We start from the raw sequence: 20,864 nt of genomic DNA on the forward strand, positions 1-20,864 counted from the left end.
CGTGAGGGTGGTACAACACTTCATGTAGGGTAGTGAAACGGAGAGGTCGCGAGGTCAGGCCTCAGCCGTTCTGTTCTACTCGGGCGTGGCCTCCGCTTTGCAGATTATCCAGGGAAAGTTATAACCATAGCTAATTTTCTATACCGTCGAGCTATGCTACGTTTTATATTATAATCTGAGGTAATGCATCACTCCAAACACTGTAACACAACACTGCGCAGTCGCAGAGAGGGCGTTTTAGTGAAAGGCAAAGTTTTCCACCTGAAATGGATAGGTTCTGTCTACATGCGAGAGCTGTCTTCTTAAGTGTTCAGTAGCATTGATTTAAATACTTGTTTCCTTTCTCCTGTGGCTTCCGGAATCCTTCACGCTTTTGTACGAAAAGCAAAAACGTTCTGTTACTGTGGCTTATTCCCTGCACGTGACTGTGTTGTTACAGCGGAATAATCTTATTCAGTTGCAAAATATCGTCTGTTGTTTGAATTACATCTACGAAGAAAGATTACGGGTTTGTAACAAGAATTAATTGTTTTTGTTAATGAAATATAATTGAAATCAGAGGGAAATACATAATACATTTATTTTTAGACGTAGGAAAAATTCAGGTGGTTTTTTTTCAAGTTTTGAAGATGGTTGTCTTCTTGGTTGCTTCCATCATCATGGCGATTGCCTTGGTGATGGGAGACAGCAAGGACCTCTGAAACGTCGGTAAACTTCTACCAGACTACACACAGCAACATCCCAGAAGACAGCCAGCTTCGAATGTAATCATGTCCTCAGTCGGACATCGATCCCAGGTCGTCCAGACTGTAGCCACTCCGGGTAATTATAGATAAATGGAGTTACGGAATTATAATCTTAAGTTAAAAACAGTCAGGGATACATCAGCAGTTATTGATTCATGTAGATTTAAAAAGGGATCGGCAACAGAATGTGGTCTTCTTAAACATCAACAAACATATCTCATTCTTTCGCAAATTATCAGTACGAAGTGACACTTTATTTGTAATGAAGAATAATCATATTTACGTTAGGATAATGTACCCAAGGTATAACAGTTGCATTACCAACTCATGTGTGGACAACTTCCTGGACTTTGACGAAAACACAATAATCTGAGATTTCTTTCCTCATTTCAATGGTCGGATTCCTTTAAAAAGGATTTAATATCAACATTTATTTTATAAATACGCATGAAGGTGTGATGGTCTTTTGTGAATACATTGACTAACATTTTTGTTCCATATGAGCCAGATATTTTGTGACCTTATTTAAATAATGAAAAATTAGCGACTTTTTGACATAACCAGCCTGTAATGCAGATTCAAGAAGGGAATGTAAATTAACTGATAACGATAAAATGTGATGGACGGAACAGTTAATATAATAGTCTCTGTCTTATGTCAGTCCAAAGGAAGACGACATGTGGGATGTTAGTGTTTAAGACTGATGGACCAATTTTAATGCTTCTGCTGTAAGATGTAACTGAGGCGGTGTATAATCCTCAATATCTAGGGCATAGGTTTCTGATAACTCAGGTTGAATATTGACTGCTTTATTTAAATTACAGTGAAGATAGATCTGCAAGAAACTAGCTACAGCTAATTCGTTTTAAAAGAGGAATGTTAGATCAGATTGTTGCAACGTTTTAGAAGGCTAGAATAACATCGTATTCCAAGAATATTCCATACATATCAACGGAAACGAAAGAGAGACCTTGGACGTCCAAATATGCGATGGAAAGTTAAGATATTAATGGACATTTTAATGTAGCTTTAAAAATGGTAGTTGGAGACGGACGTTTTATCAGCTGCAGACGATACGATTTACTAGAATGACCATGGAGTATAATTGCATGGATGAGTGAGTGCACACTTGCTTTCACAGAAACCCTTGCAAATCTGCAACTCAACTAACACCTCTGAGACGAGACGAGACGAGGCCTTGGCTAGGCTGTCGTCTCAGGAGAGATTCTTGCTGAAGTTCTTTCCCACGCACGGACGAGGAACCTGCCCATTCATGAAAACCACCGAGAATGCACTCTTTTTGTTCGGTGTTCAATATACATTTGTATATTTCTTATGGCTTAGCCTTTCTATATAGCGGAGCATTGTTTTTATCGTGTGCATTTACCAATAACATTATTTCCTTTCAAAAGGAGTGAGCATTCCCTTCGATTCCATCACATCTACGGGTCTCACAGGCGTCCGGTCCGGCCATCATTAATATAAATCGATTGTAAGAGAATAAAAACAAAGAAATGATGAAGGAAAAAACAAAGAAGTGGTGGAGGAAGGACCCAATAGAAAAAGGAAATTTATTTGTTTGTTTATGGTTTATTTAATGGCGTGCCAGTAGCTCAGATTACAGAACGTCGAATACATTGTGAATTGGACAGTACATGAAAGGTAGCGATGCTGGACTAATTTAAAGTACTATCCCAGTACTTGATCTAGGGAATTGAGGTAAACCGCGAACGACCACGGCGGGTCTGCTAGCCATGTTCCTGAACTCTGAACCTCCAAAATTCGAAGCTGGGGTGTTAACTACATGCGAGAACGTTTGCCACAAGCACAGAATGAAAGAAACAAAGCAGGAAATGGGAATGACAGGAGGAAAGAAAAATGAAGGAATAAACGAACTAAATAAATAAACGTAGAAGGGCTGGAAGAATAAAGGATTATAAGGAGGAAAGCAGAGGAAGGTAAAAGAGGCGATTAAAGAAGAAAAGAAAATAATGTTGTCTTCTTGACGTCCGGAGCTTGAAACTGACCGATAAATTCTTATGAAAGAAATTTCCATCAGTACTTGAAATAAAATTTAATGTTTCTTGTATCTTAGAATGTCACGTGTCGGGATGTCATATATCCCGAACAATTTTCGATCGTCTTTTCGCGTTCCTGTCAACATCGCCCTAAGTCAAACGGCGACCTTATGCAGAATGATTGAAAAGTCACACAATCTATATTAAAATATTTATCTGTGGTTGTAATACAAGAGCATACTTTCGTAAATCTGACATTTAAATTCTAATAAATACCTATTTTCTTAATGAAACGACAGGCGCTGTTGAGTGGTTAGCATCCTTGCTTCTTATTTTAAAGTTCAATTATTTTTATATAATCTGGTTGTGTGGTCTTCCCATCCGTTCTCTCTTTGGTAACACATTAAAATGTATGTTAAAATCTTTCCGGGGATAGATCTAATTTGTTGCTTACTGAGTGGAATATCCAGTACGGATTTCGAACACGTGTCATATGTGTTGTCTCACAACTCGAAATTCTGGACGCTAAATTTAGTATCACGACGATGGTATGCAAATATACTACGTACTGCCTCACCAAATAACGTCGTCTGTGCTTTAAGATGGTACAGAAATCAAAGATTGCATAATTATTTACTGTAAAATAAACTGCTGTACAAGATCCCAAAATTGCTTCCCGATTTGTCGTATGAGATATCTATTCTGCTGTGTCTTCGGTAACCCTGTGCTATCCCATTCTATGAAAAGTGGATGTAAGAAAGTGTGTAACAAGTTGGAAAAATACTAATTCTATATTACGGGTTTTTCGTTGAGCATTTATAATTCAGTGAAAACTAAATTTACTGCTGTTATGGAACGCAAATATTCTATTCTTAGTAAGTTAAATCAGTAAAAATCTTAATAGCATTTTAATATTATTATTTCATGTGCGCTTAAGGGGTTTCTTCCGTTTAGTATGTTAACATCAATTTTATAAGCGTCTTCTCTAACCGATGTGCACACTATACGACCTATTTATCTCATCGGCGTTGATGCAACCACCGTTTAAAATTTAGCTGACAGTAGACCAACAAATTTGTAAAGCTCCTTATTGTGACGTTTACCCATTCTATCGTTAATTTCTCTGCGTTAAGTCCTTGTCCTCACACATCCAAAATAATTATTCTTTCCTCGGACTGGCAGAATTCACAATTAAACTTAATATTGAATTCTAAAATTTCTTGTGAAAACTGATCTTTGACCAATACACAGCTTTTGATAATCTGTAGAATCGTCTAGCCTCTTGCGTACAGAACGATTTGAAGTACTCAAAATTTTGCATGCGTGTAGATGAAAGTATGTTGATGAAGAGCTACACGGATGTTTATCTGTGACGACAACTTCTCCGGAAAACCGTTTGGGGCCAACGAAACAAGACGGCAGCGAAGTCTTAAACCTCTTCCTCTCATCCACGCTTATCAGAGCCTGACTGATGATTATTCCGCACACACTTTAAGTGGACCACTTCTGGAGGTAGCTTAATCACTAAACGTAATTTCCTCTTTGACCTAGGTTTCCACTTACGCTTGGGGCATTAATCTCACCGGAGAAGTTGGCTCTGGCTGTGTCAGACCAGGTACCGAGTTCAAATCTCGATCGGGACATCGGTTTATCTTCACTGGTTTGAAGATTTCTGTCTTCTGGGTTGTTGCGCTGTGTAGTCTGGTCGATGTTAACCAACGTTTCAGAGGTCATACTGCCTCCGTCATCAGGGCGGAGGCAGTATGACCTCTGAAACGTTGGTTAACATCGACCAGACTACACAGCGCAACAACCCAGAAGACAGAAATCTTCATACTCATCGCCCTGATGACGGAGGCAATATGACCTGTGAAACGTTGGTTAACATCGACCAGTCTACACAGCGCAACAACCCAGAAGACAGAAATCTTCATACTCACCGCTGTGAGAACCTAAAGGCTTCACTTTAAGCGTTAAAGAGGATTCTGTGACAGTAAAATGAAATAGGCCATTGTTGTTATGTATTTCACTTTTGATATGACGAATTAGGTCCTCTGTTATGTGTAGATTCAGAATCTCTCTCACTCTTCTGTTTATCATTCTTTTCTTATCGGATGGAAGGACTTAAGTCAGTTCAATTATCTTCTTAATCTCATTCGCACCAAGTTACAATTTAAGCGGCATCTTAAAATGATGGTTTGTTTGTTGGGTGGTTGGTTGGTTGATTGATTAGTTAGTTAGGCTAGTCAGTTAATTTATTAGATGAGAGATTTTTTACCTTTCGTTAATCGGTCAGATTTTGAACTACGGATTATTTTTACTTTCCAGAAGAAACACATTTCTGTAAAACTCGTCCGATAGCTTTCAACAACAACAACAACAGCGACAAGAAAGGGACAACAACAAAAAAAAAAAGCACAAAAAACAAAAACCAAATAACAAGCAAGAGTACTCCTCTTAAATGCAATTTTGATTAGACGTGTCTCGTTTAGCGCAGATCGAACACTAGAACCGCAAAATTCTGTTAGGGTTTACATTTAACACGAGTTTATCTGTAATCTCCTATGTGCATAGAGGCATTGTGCTCGTCAGACGCCTCTCAAAAGTCGTCTTCCAAAATTTTTAAAAGTTCCACTGCTTTAAAATGGATTTTCAATCGGAATACTCTGATCAGCTTAATCCTGTCTTTATGTCGAACTTCAAGGTTGTAACACCGTGTGAACTTGTAGGTAGATTCAAAACTTTCGGCGGCAAATCTCCCTGAAGATGGAGGTAATATTTACCGCCGAAACGTTGGTATTTACGCGCAAGTTGACACGATGTCACGACCCAGCAGAGCAATATCGGCTTCAGCGTCAGACATTTGGTTTGTTAATCATCGTCGACCGGTCAGGTTAGTCGCCGTTTGATACACGCCAAGTACAGCGCGCCGTCTCCATCTTGTTGACGTTCTCAGGAAGATCCTCACGTGTTTAGCGTTCAGTGCTGGTTAAAGTTACGCCGATCACTGATTGATTATTCAATATTCAGACAAAGACGGAGCGACATTCCAAGCATCTTTGCTGCGTCTCCGTGAATGCCACGGAATACAATGTGTTGAGGAAGCTGATGACCTCTTGATCTCAAATCTTGTTGATTGAAGCTTATGTTACCTTCATATTCTGCCCTGGGTTGTATTAAGGCAAACAAGTAATGTTTACCTCGAACAGTTAGCATTACGTCTTGGGTTGTTGTTTTTCTGTATTAAAACCCACATAGTTGCATCGGGGTGTGGGAGAAGGGGAGTCAGGGGCTGTTTGAAGCACACGATTGCTCCTGGGCAGGTCACGATTGAACAGCCGCCCACACTGGGCATTCTCCTCGGCATGTGATGCCCCACTGCACGCAACAGCGGTTCAAGTGTAAGCATTTTCAGAACTCCTATTTCCATAGACTAGCGGAACTAATTAATTGTTTTGTAGCAGTGTCAAACGTGACGTCACATATTGCGGGACGAACATGTGTTAAAGCTAACTGACTGACTAACCGTATTGTACAATTTCGTTCTTTAAAAGTTTGTACTTATTAACTGTTTAAGGAGTAATACACTTTCATTGACTTAAAGGATTTATTGCAGTGTTCTCAAAACCCCTGTCCTCAACTTCTTGAATCCAGTTTTCCCGAAGCTTTTAGGACCAGAATTCTGTAAAAATTTATGAAGACTTCCATGTATATCGTATAGCGGATCCTTCTCATTCTCTCGAATTATTGACACTGATAATATTAAGTACAAACTACTAGCTTTGTAAAGAACTTACTTTCTCCAAACTTATTTTTTCCCTGTTCCTAAAGAATTTGACCGTAAAAATATTTACATCTAACTGTGATGAAATATGATCATAAAGGAGGCAATTATAAACGAAGGAATCTCGTGATTTATTTGTTTAAATTGGAAGGCTAACATGGGTCGAATTATTCATATGTGATAAACAAATACACATATAATTATTTTTCGATAATCCCCCTGGTAATCAGCCAGTCGAATTTAACGACAGGGAAATACTATAAACTATCTTAAAAACGTGAGCTGTGGAATGTCAGGTTGATTGAACTGTAATCACAATTAGCAATGTTGAACATTTTCAGACATTTTTAGAACGAATCATAGTACGTTTTTGGATTTTACATTACAGAGTTCAGAGCGTAAAGTCTTTGCTAATACACAAGCATTCCGATACGTTTTAATTTATTTTTCATCTCCTTCGCAGGCTTTCAACTCTCCGCATTGCAAAAGATTATTTCATTCTACAAGTCCAGCCCATCAAAACCTCTTTAATTTCACTGTCCTAACAATAGTATCATATCTTTATGAATCACGAAGCTGTTAATTATGTAGGATAGCAACTTAAATTATTCCACTGACTGAATCCTCCTTGGATTCGAACTTTTCGTGAACACTTTATTTCCAGGGGCTTGGAAGTTTTCTCTTTATGTAAGATCCGTGGTTTCAGAGCCGCATAAATCAATGAACATAACATCAGCTTATATAAAGTTTTCTCATGTTTATTTATTTATTTATTTTGGAAATGTACGGGATAATACCAGCTTGTAACTACGCGGAATCCAGAGCAGGCGATACAAAAGAAAAACTTGTAAAGAGCTGGAATGAGCGTGTTAAGAAAGAAAGTAGGGAAATACGAGCGTTGGGCGTGAAAGAGTCCGAGGTATTGGAGATCAGCGCTGATACGAAGGACCGAATGGCTCCAACACGGACAGCGAATGAACTCTGGCACGGCCGTACCCAACATTTCTCCAAGGTCCATTCAAACCCTCTGAGACCCTAAGCACGCTGCATTGCAGATCCAAGAATCGCCACTCTTTAGAAATGTATTTGTTCCTTGTTGTTGCGGCCTGAGACGTTTGAAGTACTGTCAATGTCTCTTCGTGACAGAATGTCATAGTCACATTCATCATACGTAGAATATAGTTAGAGCCACGGGGGCCAGCGGTTAGAACGCTGGCCTTGTAATCCTGGGGTCTCGGGTTCGATTCTCGGCGGTGCCCGAATTTATAACTTGTGTTGGGCAAGGCCGTGGTCTAGGCAACACGGAGTTTTCCTCCGTGGCATCCCAACAATTACTCCATTCACACACAGAAGAAGGCAATGGCAAAACACTTCTGGATCATCTGCCAAGAACGTATATGAACAGGTCCCAGTCCGAGAAAAGGATGGAAGGATCCTGTTCCTATGGACCTGTCGTCAGACAGAACACTAAATAAATAAATAAGAATATAGTTATGAAATATAATTTACGTCCGATATTTCGAGGAGCCAGCTCTATTACTGATCATTATCTGATGTTGTCAAAGATAGGGACAGACCTTCAATAAGAAATCAGCTAATCAACGTTTTGATAAGGAAAGTTTCAAACTAGAGCACGCATAGAAAGGATTAAGTTGAAAAATATGTCTCGCTGCTGAAAGGTTCTTGCATTATCACAGAACTGGCTCCAGCTTACTAAAGCGCTTGTGACCTTTTAGACTTTAAGGCACATCCAGGCATCAGGCAGGAGCTTTCGCCTCTTGGGCAAGCTCGCCTGATGCCACTCATGTGCTTAGGGCTCCATCATTCGGCTCCACTCCTTTGCTGGTAACATCACAACGTCATGTGCTGTACCACATGAGGGATAGCGTTACTTTCTGTGTCATTGGTTCTTACAAGACACGATCTCGCCAATCAGGGATCAGAGTTCAAACCTCAATCATGTGTTTCTCTCATTTGGTACGAATACAGAGCAAGTACCTTGTCTTAGCTCACGCTGCAGAATTGTTTTAAAAGCGGTCTCGAAGGTTCTGACAGCTTTCTCGGTTAACAGAGGACTTAGTAATTGGTCTATTTACAGTATAATGTTACTGAACAGTCTGCTTATATTAAGTTTTCTGTGTTTTTTATTAAAATATTTTGCACATTTTCCGTCTGCATTGATGTTAATTTCTTTCCATTGCACGTAAAAGTGTCTTTCCAGGTATGTACTGAGGAGAAACTTATCAGAGTTATAATTGAGCAGTAAAATGTATCGAGATAAGTAATTTTTATTATATTTTTATATTCAGATTCCAGGTAAAAGTGTTTGATTCATTGGTTGGGACGGTGCGAAGGGGATTCATCTGATTCACGATAAGGGTCAAAGGTGGGCTTTTGTGAACACAGTAATGAACCTCCGGATTCCATTGATTAAACTAAATTTTGCTAGGAACGGGCCTAGTGCACTCGTTTTGAACCTTCAGGTTTTAATGTCTGAGATTAACTTATCTCTGGAGTATTTAACTACTTACCAGGTCTGTATAAATGCTGTTGACAATTCGTGTTTAATTTTTAATGAAGTATTAGTAATGTTATTTCCGGACATGTATGTAAGTAATGTGTGATTTTATATCGTTTTTGACACAACATGTGGCCAGTAGTGAGGTTAAAGTTTCGTGTCATGTACATTTTATTCTTACATCATGTTCTTTTCGATATGCCTATAGAAACACTGAATTGGATGTCATGAATAATGAATACGTACATCACAAAAAAAAATTATTTGTGATAACGCTGGGAATTTTGAAATTATAATTTGTTGAAGTCGTTCCCCAAGTAATATGAACTTGGCCACATTTTCAAAGGATTTATTTTTGCTTCGATGATGTTATGATCTTGTCCAGTTGTCTGGTGACGAGACATGAATAATATAGCCCTACTTATCTTTGATTTTCCTTCCCGAAAGTCTTACTTAATTACATCTAATAGAGCTTCTGATACCCACTAACCCTGCTAAACCCTGCTAATCTGTACGATGTGTCGGTAATGCTCCTACCTACTATCATGACGTGTTGCGTTGTCTTCCATAAGCTCTCCTAATGAATGCCAGGATAATATTTGAATGCGAGAATATCGGACTGCGTTGTCATTACCTCTTTTGCACGTAAATTTTATCGAGGCCATTCTTAAGTCTGACGTTGTTTTGTGTTTCTTTAGATCCACTTGAAAATCTGAACAGCTGGACGAATTCTACAGTACATAAATGCATTAAACCACTCATCTCGATATCTGTTACAAAATACCTGTCCACGTTGTTCTGACACTGAATAAATCGCAGACCCTAACTAGACATAAAGACGACCTTTGGACAAGCATAATGAAACATGAAAAGTTTCGAAGGCCAAGCTACTTGCTTCGCCTATAGGCCTCAACTTACTATGAGAACGTGTTCTGATACAATGATTTTGGGGGCATAGATAAGGTGATTTCAGTTCTAACTTTGTGCAAGTTCTGTCTTCATTTCTGCCAAATTTTTGACGCCTAGAGTCTATACCTTTATTTTCTAACGCCATATAGTCTGAGATAAAAAAGCACTCTTAAATAAATGACAAATAAATGAATAAATTTGCTGAATGGAACTGCGTGCTGTATTAATTCTTATAAAACCCGACGTTTTGTAACCTGTTTCAGAAAAACTCGCAATTGTATGATATTCTGAGTTGAATCACGTCGTCATAACTCATTTTTACTATTATCCATTTTAATATTATTCTACGCCTCTATTTCCAAATAGACTTAATGTTATCCCATCAACGTCTTACGTAACGTATATTTAGAATTTTTCACTCGATATTGCGTAATTAAATCCGAACCAAGGCGAATGGTTATGTGGTAAGAAAGGGAATTATTCATTCAAGAGAACACTTTGATTACTATAGACATCGCAGACTTTGGCGCTCAGACACGCTGTTTGTAGAAATATACAAAGCGAACTTACTGCTTTATTTTGCGACTGATAGGGGCTCTTGTAGAAATGTTTTGAAGGCAAACAGGAGAGTCATACTTAGGGACGTAACTAATAGTTTGATAAGAACGGGTCACTACAAGCGCCTATTGGCTTATGAAACCTCTTATCAGCGCGTTGTTGATAAAGTATTTTCTCACATTTTATCGAGCTTAACTCTGTCTGCACTTTGACGGACAGTGGACTAGACTGGCCGTACTGAATGTTTGACTTCGGATTTCCACAAAGGCATCCGTCAGTGAGACGCAGGTCTGAACGCGGATGGTGACTTGAATGAGCTCAGTAGATATGTGATCGACCCACAGCGGGTTTCTGTTGGACCACCGTTTGGAATTCAGTCTTTAATCATTGATTCACATTGCAACGTCAATCAAGAGACTTGAGCATCTGAACTGTTTGTGAACTTGACTTCTTCTGCTGGTGGTTGAATGATTCCTGACGCTACGTCACACATTGCCCGAGTAGTAAAGAGTGTTGCTTCTAATGACCACGAGCGGATATGCAATATGGAAGAGGCGTTCTTGCGACTCGTGGCTGCAGTTTTATCTGGAAATTAAATGAGTAGAAGAAACAGAAATAAAAGATACTACGGGAAGAGGGAACAACTGTAACCATTAAATGAATCACATGCGAATAATGCATCTCTCATACTGTTTGTTTTGTTACCACAGATCCTGAGATCCTTTACTCTGCTTCTAGGTTCTAGAATAAGTAAACATTGGACATTTTCATAATTTTTCTATCGGTTTTTTATATTGCTATTTTATTTCTGCCACAGATGCTGCTAAGATCAGGCAATGCCATTTTAAAGTAACTGTAGATTACACGGTCTCACAACCCAGAAGACACACGCTGTTGCATTCACCGCTGTGTAGACGTTAAATCTCGTTAACTGCAGTAACCGTTCACTTCCTAAGGCACCATACGTCAGTGACTTAAATTAACTCCCACGCGAAAATAAATTCTTGTGTTAAATTGAGATTTCCACATTCTAGAGTCGCCCCGTTTATGGCAGGTGGAATTTATGAAACAGATATTGGATATAATCCAGGTAAAACATCTGAGCATGATGTTGGGTAATTTTTACTTTCTGGAAATTGCAATATTTATCTTCTCGTAAAAGTGTTATTGACACTAATTACGGGACCAATAAAGTTGTTTTCACGGTCTGGCCATGAGCCAGTTTTACGTCTGACGTACTATATGGTCTTTTGGGCACTACGGCGGACCTTGGACCACTGGTATTATGAACAATGGTCATTGACCCACATGTAATTGAAGAAACTGACGTCTTTACAACCTACGGTCCTTGGTTTCAATTTGCATTCTACCTTCGCTTGAAATGTTTTGTGAACTGTACTGAGGTGTTGAGATTATATTAAGGACTTTCTGCTTTTCGAGGAAGCCGAATTTGGTAGAGAACTGCAAAGAAAGGTAAAGACAATGAAATAAAGAAGAAGAGAGAGAATGCAGAAATAAAATGTCTGTAGTAAAACAAGAAACAATGAAAGAGATAACATGAAGAGAAAGGAATAATAAAACAAATGCAAATACGCGGGACCATTATATTTAGTACAATTAATTAGAATTAATAATTTACCCACTTTGATAACATGATAGCCAAGAGAAACAATTTATATAAATTCTTAGACAGTCAGTTGATATGTAGATCAGTTGCTTAGTCACGTGGTATTTCGATTAATCGCTTAGTTTGTCAGTTACCCAAGAGTTCAGTCAATTTTTCGGTCATGTAGTTTGGCAGTGTCCGTCATTGCACTGGCTTGCCAACAGGTTAAACGAAACTAAAGACCTATATCTGAGACAGTTTAATGAATTAAGTAAAATATACCTGTCAGGAAGGTTAAGCTAATTTAATAGATTTAGATATATGGAACGGAAACCATTTATAAACGGAAAACTATAAATTAATTTAATGCGCATCTCTTAACCTGCTCAGAGACATCAGAATATATGTATATTGTCCTTATAAGAAGACAGGGATCTTGATATCATGGGTAATACTTGAATGTCGTGTTGTTTAACATATAAAAGTGTATTAATCCCTGTTTATAAATAACCATTCAAAGAAAACTAATTCCTACGCTTTTTTATGCTCTGTTGAGAATATATTTGTTTAACGATTAACTTCGCCACCGACAAGAAGTGGTACAGATTTCACGCACGCCAAGTCGTTTTAATGATGATTTCCTCCGAGTCGAACCGGACTGGGCGCGGAGTTTCAAAAGAAAGATGTTAGCCATGTAGGCTTAAATATACGCCGGTTTATTCCACCTCCAGTCGTGTCATTTTGGCGAAGTGCACAATTTGTAGTGCACCAACAAATCGACCATGGACTTTACGCATACCCTCTCAAGGCAAGTTCATCCAGTGAAAATAATATTAAATTTTTACAACTTTTCGTCGGTCTGTAAACAAATATGTATTTTGCAAATACAATTAATACATCTAAAGGTGCAAAGTTCTTGATTAACTTTTATCAAAGTATTATTAATTTTTTATGATGATATTGAAATTGTTTATCGATAATATACGCTCCATCATGGAAACGTTATGAATTGGATCAAATCGTCAATGTGTTCATGGGTCCAGTTATTAAACCGTGAGCATGTTTGTCCCATCGTTCTGTGCTGTGCTGTGGTGGTAAAGGAATTTCGATGGTCCCGTCTTCCGTCAAAGAAGCTTGTCTCACACAAAAATTAGGAAGAGCCTACAATAGAGCAGAACAAAGCTCGAATTGAGTTTCTGCGCATGTAAGAAGAATAATTTGAGTCATGCGTCATGGCTTGAAGTGGCCTATCTCCCCCATCAAGACGATCTTTGGAGTCGCTGGCTTCGAGGCCCTGATGAGGCAGTACGAAGGACAGTCTGTGTGTGTCCGCCGGGCAGAGAACGACTCGAGGAGAGAGAGCTTGAAGACAAGATAGGTCTGATGTTTGAGTTTGTTTGACGTGACTAGTCCCACCGGACCCTGAGACTTGGTAGGTTTGATTGATTTGTGTCTCTTAGTTCTATTTTTAAATTTATATATATATTTTAAATACATTTTGGTAATTTTGGGAGTTAATTTATTTTGTATTTTTGGGTTAACTCCTGTAATAATTCTATGACCGTACCACCTCCCGGCCTCTGAGATTATTTTAATCCTGACACGGTCGCCGGTAGGGCGCAAATTGGTAGCAGAGCGTGGTTACGGATTTTTGTTTTTTGGTATTCAAATTTTTTTTAACGATTCAGGAGTTATTAAGAATGTTATGGTGATCGTGCTTTTGGGGCACGGTGTGGCACAGATAGGTCGTCTAGTGGCCTGCCGACCTTGCCTGCTTTAGCTCTTGTTTATTCTTGACCGAGCTAGGGGAGAAGTTTGTTAGGTGGGGCGTTGAATGCGTCCCGACGGTAGGTCCCCGGGGGATTGTAGGATTATCTTGAATTTTTACGGAGGCGATTTTGTTTGTATATTTTTTATTTTTATTCTCTCGTGGCTCCGACAGTTGGTTGGGTCTCCGGCCTTTGCAAGGAGGACCTAGTGAGGCTGTGCTAGAAGTTTCGGGTTGATGCGACGGGTCCGCTGTCCGTGCTTCGTGGCTTTTTTGAGATCGCAGCAGGAGCAGGAAATTTAGGCGATTCTTGTGGAGGTAATGGGACGTGGATTTCCGGTTGACGTTAAATTGGCTGAGGTTCAAACCGGTGATCTCCCTTCGGCTGATGAGCTAATACCCGCAGAGAATCCTACTCGTCCTGAGGTAATGAGTAAGGGGGTTCCTTTGAATCCTCCTGGAACGTCCTCCGTTCACAGCCCTCATATGCACGTGGCGTTAGGATTGGTTAAGTCCATGTATGCGGTGGACGGCAGATCTCCGAAAGCATTGTTGACCTTTTTGATGAAGGCCAATTCGATGGTTAAATTGAGCCTAGTCAGGGAGGACGAAATCCTTTTGGCCGGGTAATGCAAACGATGGGCGATTGTTTGAGGTTTAATCTCGCGTGGACATTTTAGACTCCGTGGTTAATGCTGCTGAGGTTTTGCCTGGTTTTTCTCAGGAGGTTAAAATTGTGGATCTCATTCTACAGAATATGGATCCCGGGCAGAGGACTCACTTTGTTTTTTTATAAACGGCCGAGGGCAGTGTTGGATTTATACGCGTTGGGTCGTGAATTATCTAACTGTCTGGTTGCCGGTAGGCAAAGGTTGGACGCCCTTGGCACAGTGTCTTCGACGAGTGGTTCCAGCGGTTATCCACCCTCTCGTCGTAATTGAAACGACTTGAGGGAAGTGCCTCTGCCAGCAGGCTAGCCGGAGAAGACTGCCCGATGGACACAAACAGACCTCTAATCTCCATTATCATGCAAGGTACATAGAGGTACTCTATTATATTTTATGGTATTTTGTAAGCAATACTATTGTGATATGTATAGATCTTAGATGGGATGGCCGTCATAGATATAATAGATATAATATTTAGTTTAAGTGCTGGAGAGTATTGTATCAATATGTTATAACTCTAGAAAAACGCCTTTGACATTGTGTCTGTCCTCCTAGGCGAGATGTTTCCGTTTGTAATCATGGAATTATATGGCACGTTACTTCACAACTGTGTTGGTCGCGTTGCGTCTGTTCACCTGAGCGATGGACAGCTCCGACTGAATTCTACTCCGTGGCCTGCGGATGGCGTCTCCTCGTGCCTTGTTAACCCTGTGCCAGTGCGACATACGTCGGACTGGACTTGCTACTGTGACCCATTTGGTAGCGGTCGTCTCAAGGAAGAGTGGATACATTGGCATAATTCATATATATTTCTTTTGAATGGTGTTACATAAGCTGTCATGGAGGCTCGGGTTCCATTTGGGAGAAGTCCGACAAGTACGTTGATATGCATTTTTTTTTTTTTGACTTTTCGATCGTGACTCTGTGTCTGTGTGTGCACTTTGGGTGCCCTGCTGTCAGGAGGAAGGTACCCTGAAGTATATGTCACGACAAAGCCATGAAGAACTGTCTACAAAACGTGTGGACTAATCCTCGTTGCCAGAAGTTGATTCTACGGCTTCCTAAAGTCTATGCAATTGGTTGCACTTCCGCTCCTGTCTCATCTTAAATCGAACTCTCGCTGTTGCCAGTTACATCTGATCGTAAAGATGACTTCTCAGAGGACATACATCGCATAGTGGCATCTCTTCATTTGAGACCAACGTGTCTGGTCAACCCCGAAGGCAGGGAGCTGTTTAATAGCGGACCGGAAGTCATCTTCGATCCAAACAACACTCATTTTGACTTCACACTGACATTTTCTTCCATTTTATTTTAAAATTGTAGGAGATATTTAAAAATTAATTAATGTCTTTATCAAATAGGCTGTTCTGTTATGATTCTCAGGTTTATGACAGATTAGTTGCTAGCATCAAATTTAATAAAAATGCCAGTCATGGGGAAGAAAGACAGCGAACGAACAAAAACATATCAAATTTAACATGTTCTTGTTCCACTGTAAAATGTAACTAAGTGATGTTATCCCATTTCACTTGCACTGAACTTACAGGAGTTAGATCATTACAGTATCTCCACTTTAAATATTTTGCAAATCTTGGTCACCACAAACTACTATGGGAATTTCATTGTACTATATGAAACTTGCCTCACTCGATGGTACCTGCACCTTGTCGTGGTGGTGGGGCTTGAGAACCTCGATGACCCCAAGAGCTATACTGGCGGTAGCACAGCTACTGGTAGGGCCTCCCTAGCCAGATTGGTCGAAGGGGAGAGGTCAGACTAAGACAGGTACCCTGGTCCTCCAGGTTGGGGGTTGGTCGCAAGGCTAACAACCTTGCACCGTAAAAAGGAACATCAAATGGGGAGGCCATGGACCGAATACGGACCATAGAGCCATAGAAAAGGATATGACATTTGACCATCGTCTCAGAATTGTTTGACTCCCATCAATCTCTGTTTGTCTTTGTTCCGGCTAAGCACGCTTCCTAGACCAAGCTGCCCTACGTCATTCTGTCCAAACGTGAGCACAACACCTGGTGTCTTGGTATATGGTGGCTCTGGAGGAGACAGACGTAATTTTGGTTTTCTGACGTGTTTTGCAGTCACGCCAGGCCCTGTATCCTGCCCTTTCATAACCCTCTTCTGCACGGGTATGCTGTTTTATTCTGTTGCAGAAAATTCCTTATCAAAATTCACAAAACTGTGAACAAGATGACGTTACGGTTTAAAGTCCGTACAAGAAGTTATGCATTTGTATGTTCAAACCAGTTTCTCTGCCACGGATTCTCACTGCAGCTGTCAAGAGTACATGCTTGAAGTGGCCTATCTGCCCATGCCCATGCCCGACGATCTTGCGAGGCCCTGATGAGCCAGTACGAAGGACAGTCTGTGTGTGTGTCCGTCGAGGCGAGAGCTTGAAGACAGTTACGTCTGATGACTAGTCGTAACCCCGACCGGAACCTGCAACTTGGGAGGTTCGATTGATTTTAGTCTGTTTGTTGTATTTTAAATATGTATATATATTTTTTTAAATACATAGTGAGAGTACATTTATTTTGTATTTTTTGGGTTAACCCCTGTAATAATCCTATGACCGTACCACCTCCCGGCCTCTGGGATTATTTTAATCCTGATACGGTCGTCGGTAGGGCGCAAATTATAAATACTTATTCGGTCTGAAGATGTCTGGCTGTCTTCTGTGTTGTTGCGCCATGTAGTGTAGTTGAAGTTTATCGACGTTTCAGAGGTCCTTGTTCACAGACTATACAAGTATTTTTTTACAAATCTATTTTAGTGTTATCATTCCATTTACATGCGATCTATCAGGTAGCCTCTTTCCAAGACATTTTAAAACCGGGATCATGGATGCATTTGTTGTTCCCTCTTTGCATTCCACAATAGTCTCATGTTTTATTTGTAAATAAGATATGACTTTAAAGACCCGAGGACACGGTGTCTTCTCTTTGCACCGTGTTCACACCGAAGCTGAAGTGCACTCAGCCTCTCATCTCGCGCTGCTTCAAAGACTTGAACTTAATAACAGGCAGATACATCAACGTAAACAGCACTGATGAGAGAAAGCTTGGGTTGAGCGAACCTCTTCCGGTCAGCTACCGGAAATCGACACTAGGCCTCAGGGATGTTAGCAAACCGCATGGGGCAAAGTGGACGCGACAAGTCCTGTTTCCCCCCCCCCCTGGCGTGGCGAACTGACAATGACCTGGAAAGTTGCGCGTTCGGTCAGTAGGACTTAATGGACTTGGCTTCGTGTCAGTTCGTTGTTTTTCATCTTCCTGTTTACGTTTATATTAAGTAATGGTTATGTGGTGAAAGATCTCGCCAGTACAACGGCTTAACTGTGTTTTAGTCGAGTCTTTGTTTAACATTTTCACTTATTTATTAATCGTTTACATTCGTGTCCTTCCAACTCGTTATCGGCCTGCAAAATTGTCACCTTTTAACTTGCCAAGTGACTAAAGGTTTTACATATTTATTGTCTTCATATTCAAGGTATTTTGTGCATTCAGATCACTACAACCTGATTCGATCGATTCGCTAATAACAGAACCAAAATGCCTATCAGTTTTATTAGAAAGCAGAATTTTCCAAACGTAATTTAAGTTGAAGCCTCAAATGGAATATCAAAGAAGAAATCGATGAGCTAAAGGATTGCTGGAATTCCGAACGGATAGTGGAAAGATCCAATTGCAAATGGAAAGTCTGAACGGGGAATTCCAGTTAATTTCTCTTAGTTCACTCTTTGTACCATCATCCTGTCGTATCATTTATCATTCTTCAATGAACTGAGTAATTGATTCTGCTTCGTAAAGTAAGTGAATAAGGAAATTATTTTATATAAATTTTACAATTTACAAGTATCATTTTTCTGCGAAATGCTCTGTGCAAACACTGCAATTGACGAAACATTCTTAACTAAATTATCAACACAGAAATTCAGTGGGAAGAATTTCAATCCAAACAATTTTTAAGAATGTGCTTTTCACATGCTCGAACATGGAGCCCATGGAATTACGTCAATTTTTTTAAGTCGACCGTTCTTCAAACCCAGATATTATCCGGCGTAGTAATAAATTCAACGCGATTTCCGCCTGGCGGTTAATGGAAGTTACTGTACTTCCCTTTGAATTTGCTTAGAAATCTCGGGCATGTTCTGCGCAGAAGTCCTTTGTTTCATAAGTCGTCGTTCCCTCATGACGGAGACAATGCCAGCCTTCGAAACGTCGAACTATTCCGAGTTGACGAGCTCGTCGCCAAAGAATATTATTTTAAGACTTATATTCTTCGTGGAAGCTTTAAATCTCGCTGGTATATCTGCATGCGTCCACTCCAGTTTAATCCTCCAGTGGTTGTCCCGTGCCCGACTTGTGACAGAACCTGCTCTTTATCTGCACTAAATGGAGCTTCGCGATCTATTACAGCATCCGGTCCGACGCACGGACTGACGGACAGACAAGTGAGGTGCTGCAGGCGCGAGCCAGGCCCAAAATAAACAAAAGAAAGTAGAAATCATCAGCTTCTTTCAGAAAGGCTACTATGAACGTTAATTGAAGAACAGTTAGCATAATCACGTGTGTGTGTGTGCTCGGCAGAACGTACAGGAAGCAGGACAAGGTTTTTGCAACTCCTGGAACTTGTCGGCATTTATGTTATTTGTATCTTTTTTCCCCCCTGTTTTCATTCTTATATTCTTTTTACATTCGTGTTTCAATAGTCGATTTAGATTAATGGCTTGGAATTGTTGATATAACTTAGTCGGCATTGCAGTGAGCTTACAGATCTTTACCGTGCCGAGGCGGGATTTCTTTTATTCATAGGCAGGAAACCATCTTGAGATTGTCTATAAGTAACATTACTTCTGATGAAATGCGACATTGATAAAATTGACCAATTAAAACACACTATTGATTTATTCATTCATTCTGGTGAATCGATATGGGAACTTTAGAGCAAAAGTTGAATGTAGAATACGGATTTACATAACAAGAATGTAACAAAGCGCAATCCTACATCGATGCGAAGACAGGACTACAGCTGAGATTCAGAACGAAAGTTTTATGACATGTGAAACATTTCAAGATTTTGAAAGTCAGAGGGCGCGGGTTACGAGATTACTTAATCAGGCATCTCGAATTATCACTATTCCTTTTTCTGTAGTATTTATTTTTTATTTATTTAGTGTTCTGTCTGACGACAGGTCCATATGAACAGGATCCTTCGATCCTTTTCTCGGACTGGGACCTGTTCATATACGTTCTTGGCAGATGATCCAGAAGTGGTTTGCCATTGCCTTCTTCTGTGTGTGAATGGAGTAATTGTTGGGATGCCACGGAGAAACCGGGGAAGCCCCTGGAGGAAAACGTGTTGCCTAGACCACGGCCTTGCCCAATTTTGAAGAAATTTGTGGAACTTTAAAGTTCAACATGATCATTAAGGTTCACTGCAGAGTAGCTTGGCCATCCCAGGGACTGTTACCTTCTGGATAAAAAGACTGTTCCTTGCAGTCAGAGCTTTCTGATAAAATTTGAGCCTCCCTATAAAATGTGGTTTATGGTTCCTTACAAATTCAAGTAAATTAGAGATGTCTCTCCCCTTCTCTCCGCCTGTTTCCATATTCCTCCCTGCACCCCCTCATTCCATTTTACGTCGTCAGTCTTACATAACACTTGAATGTGCAGACATCAATTCTTTAGAAAAATCCCAAAAAGCCTTGTAAATACATTACGAGAGTAAAAAGTTTGAACTGAGAAGTTTGTGATGGAGAAGGAATTTAGACACAATAACCACGAAACTAAGAAACTTACACATAAAAATGTAAATTTCTCTTTAGTTAGTTGTTGCCGGAATATCATTGATCCAGAATAGAAGTAGAATTATTTTAGACTACAATACGTAGTGTAGAACCTTAAAACGTCATCCACATCTTCACATCTTCACATCTTCATCAGCACATCTTCACAGCTGGTAGGGACTGTGAAGGAAACAACAATCCTTTCACGTTCTCCACTTTGTTGGCTGTCATCAAGACTGCAAGAGCTGTTGTCAGGTCTACATTTTAACTCAGAATGTCGAAGTGCGCAATCGCAAATTCGTAGCGTTCAGAACGTATCGATATGACGGACAGCGGAAAGAATCAGCTGATTACAATCGCAAAACGGTAATTGGGAATTGCGCTTGGAAAACACGTGACTGTCAACCAGAGCTGTTTCGAGGCTGACAGCGTTGATTCAGAGGAACATCAAATCGCGACGAAAATATGGTATATAATGCA

The 20,864-nt window shown here is 40.0% G+C and overlaps 1 protein-coding gene and 1 long non-coding RNA gene across 5 annotated transcripts in view; both read left to right on the forward strand.

Moving 5' to 3' along the window:
* The window catches only part of LOC110840051 (paired box protein shaven), a 555,926-nt gene that overhangs the window by 191,956 nt on the left and 343,106 nt on the right, over positions 1-20,864 (forward strand). The window lies entirely within an intron of this gene.
* LOC110831002 (uncharacterized) lies at positions 13,423-17,124 on the forward strand. Its single transcript, XR_002543437.2, has 3 exons — positions 13,423-13,571; positions 14,773-14,941; positions 15,131-17,124. It is a non-coding gene; the product is annotated as an uncharacterized LOC110831002 (long non-coding RNA).

The sequence above is a fragment of the Zootermopsis nevadensis genome, unplaced genomic scaffold (genome assembly GCF_977971745.1).
Source record: "Zootermopsis nevadensis isolate Lab colony 2312 unplaced genomic scaffold, Znev_1.0 Znev_ptg000006l, whole genome shotgun sequence".
Lineage (NCBI taxonomy): Eukaryota > Metazoa > Arthropoda > Insecta > Blattodea > Termopsidae > Zootermopsis > Zootermopsis nevadensis.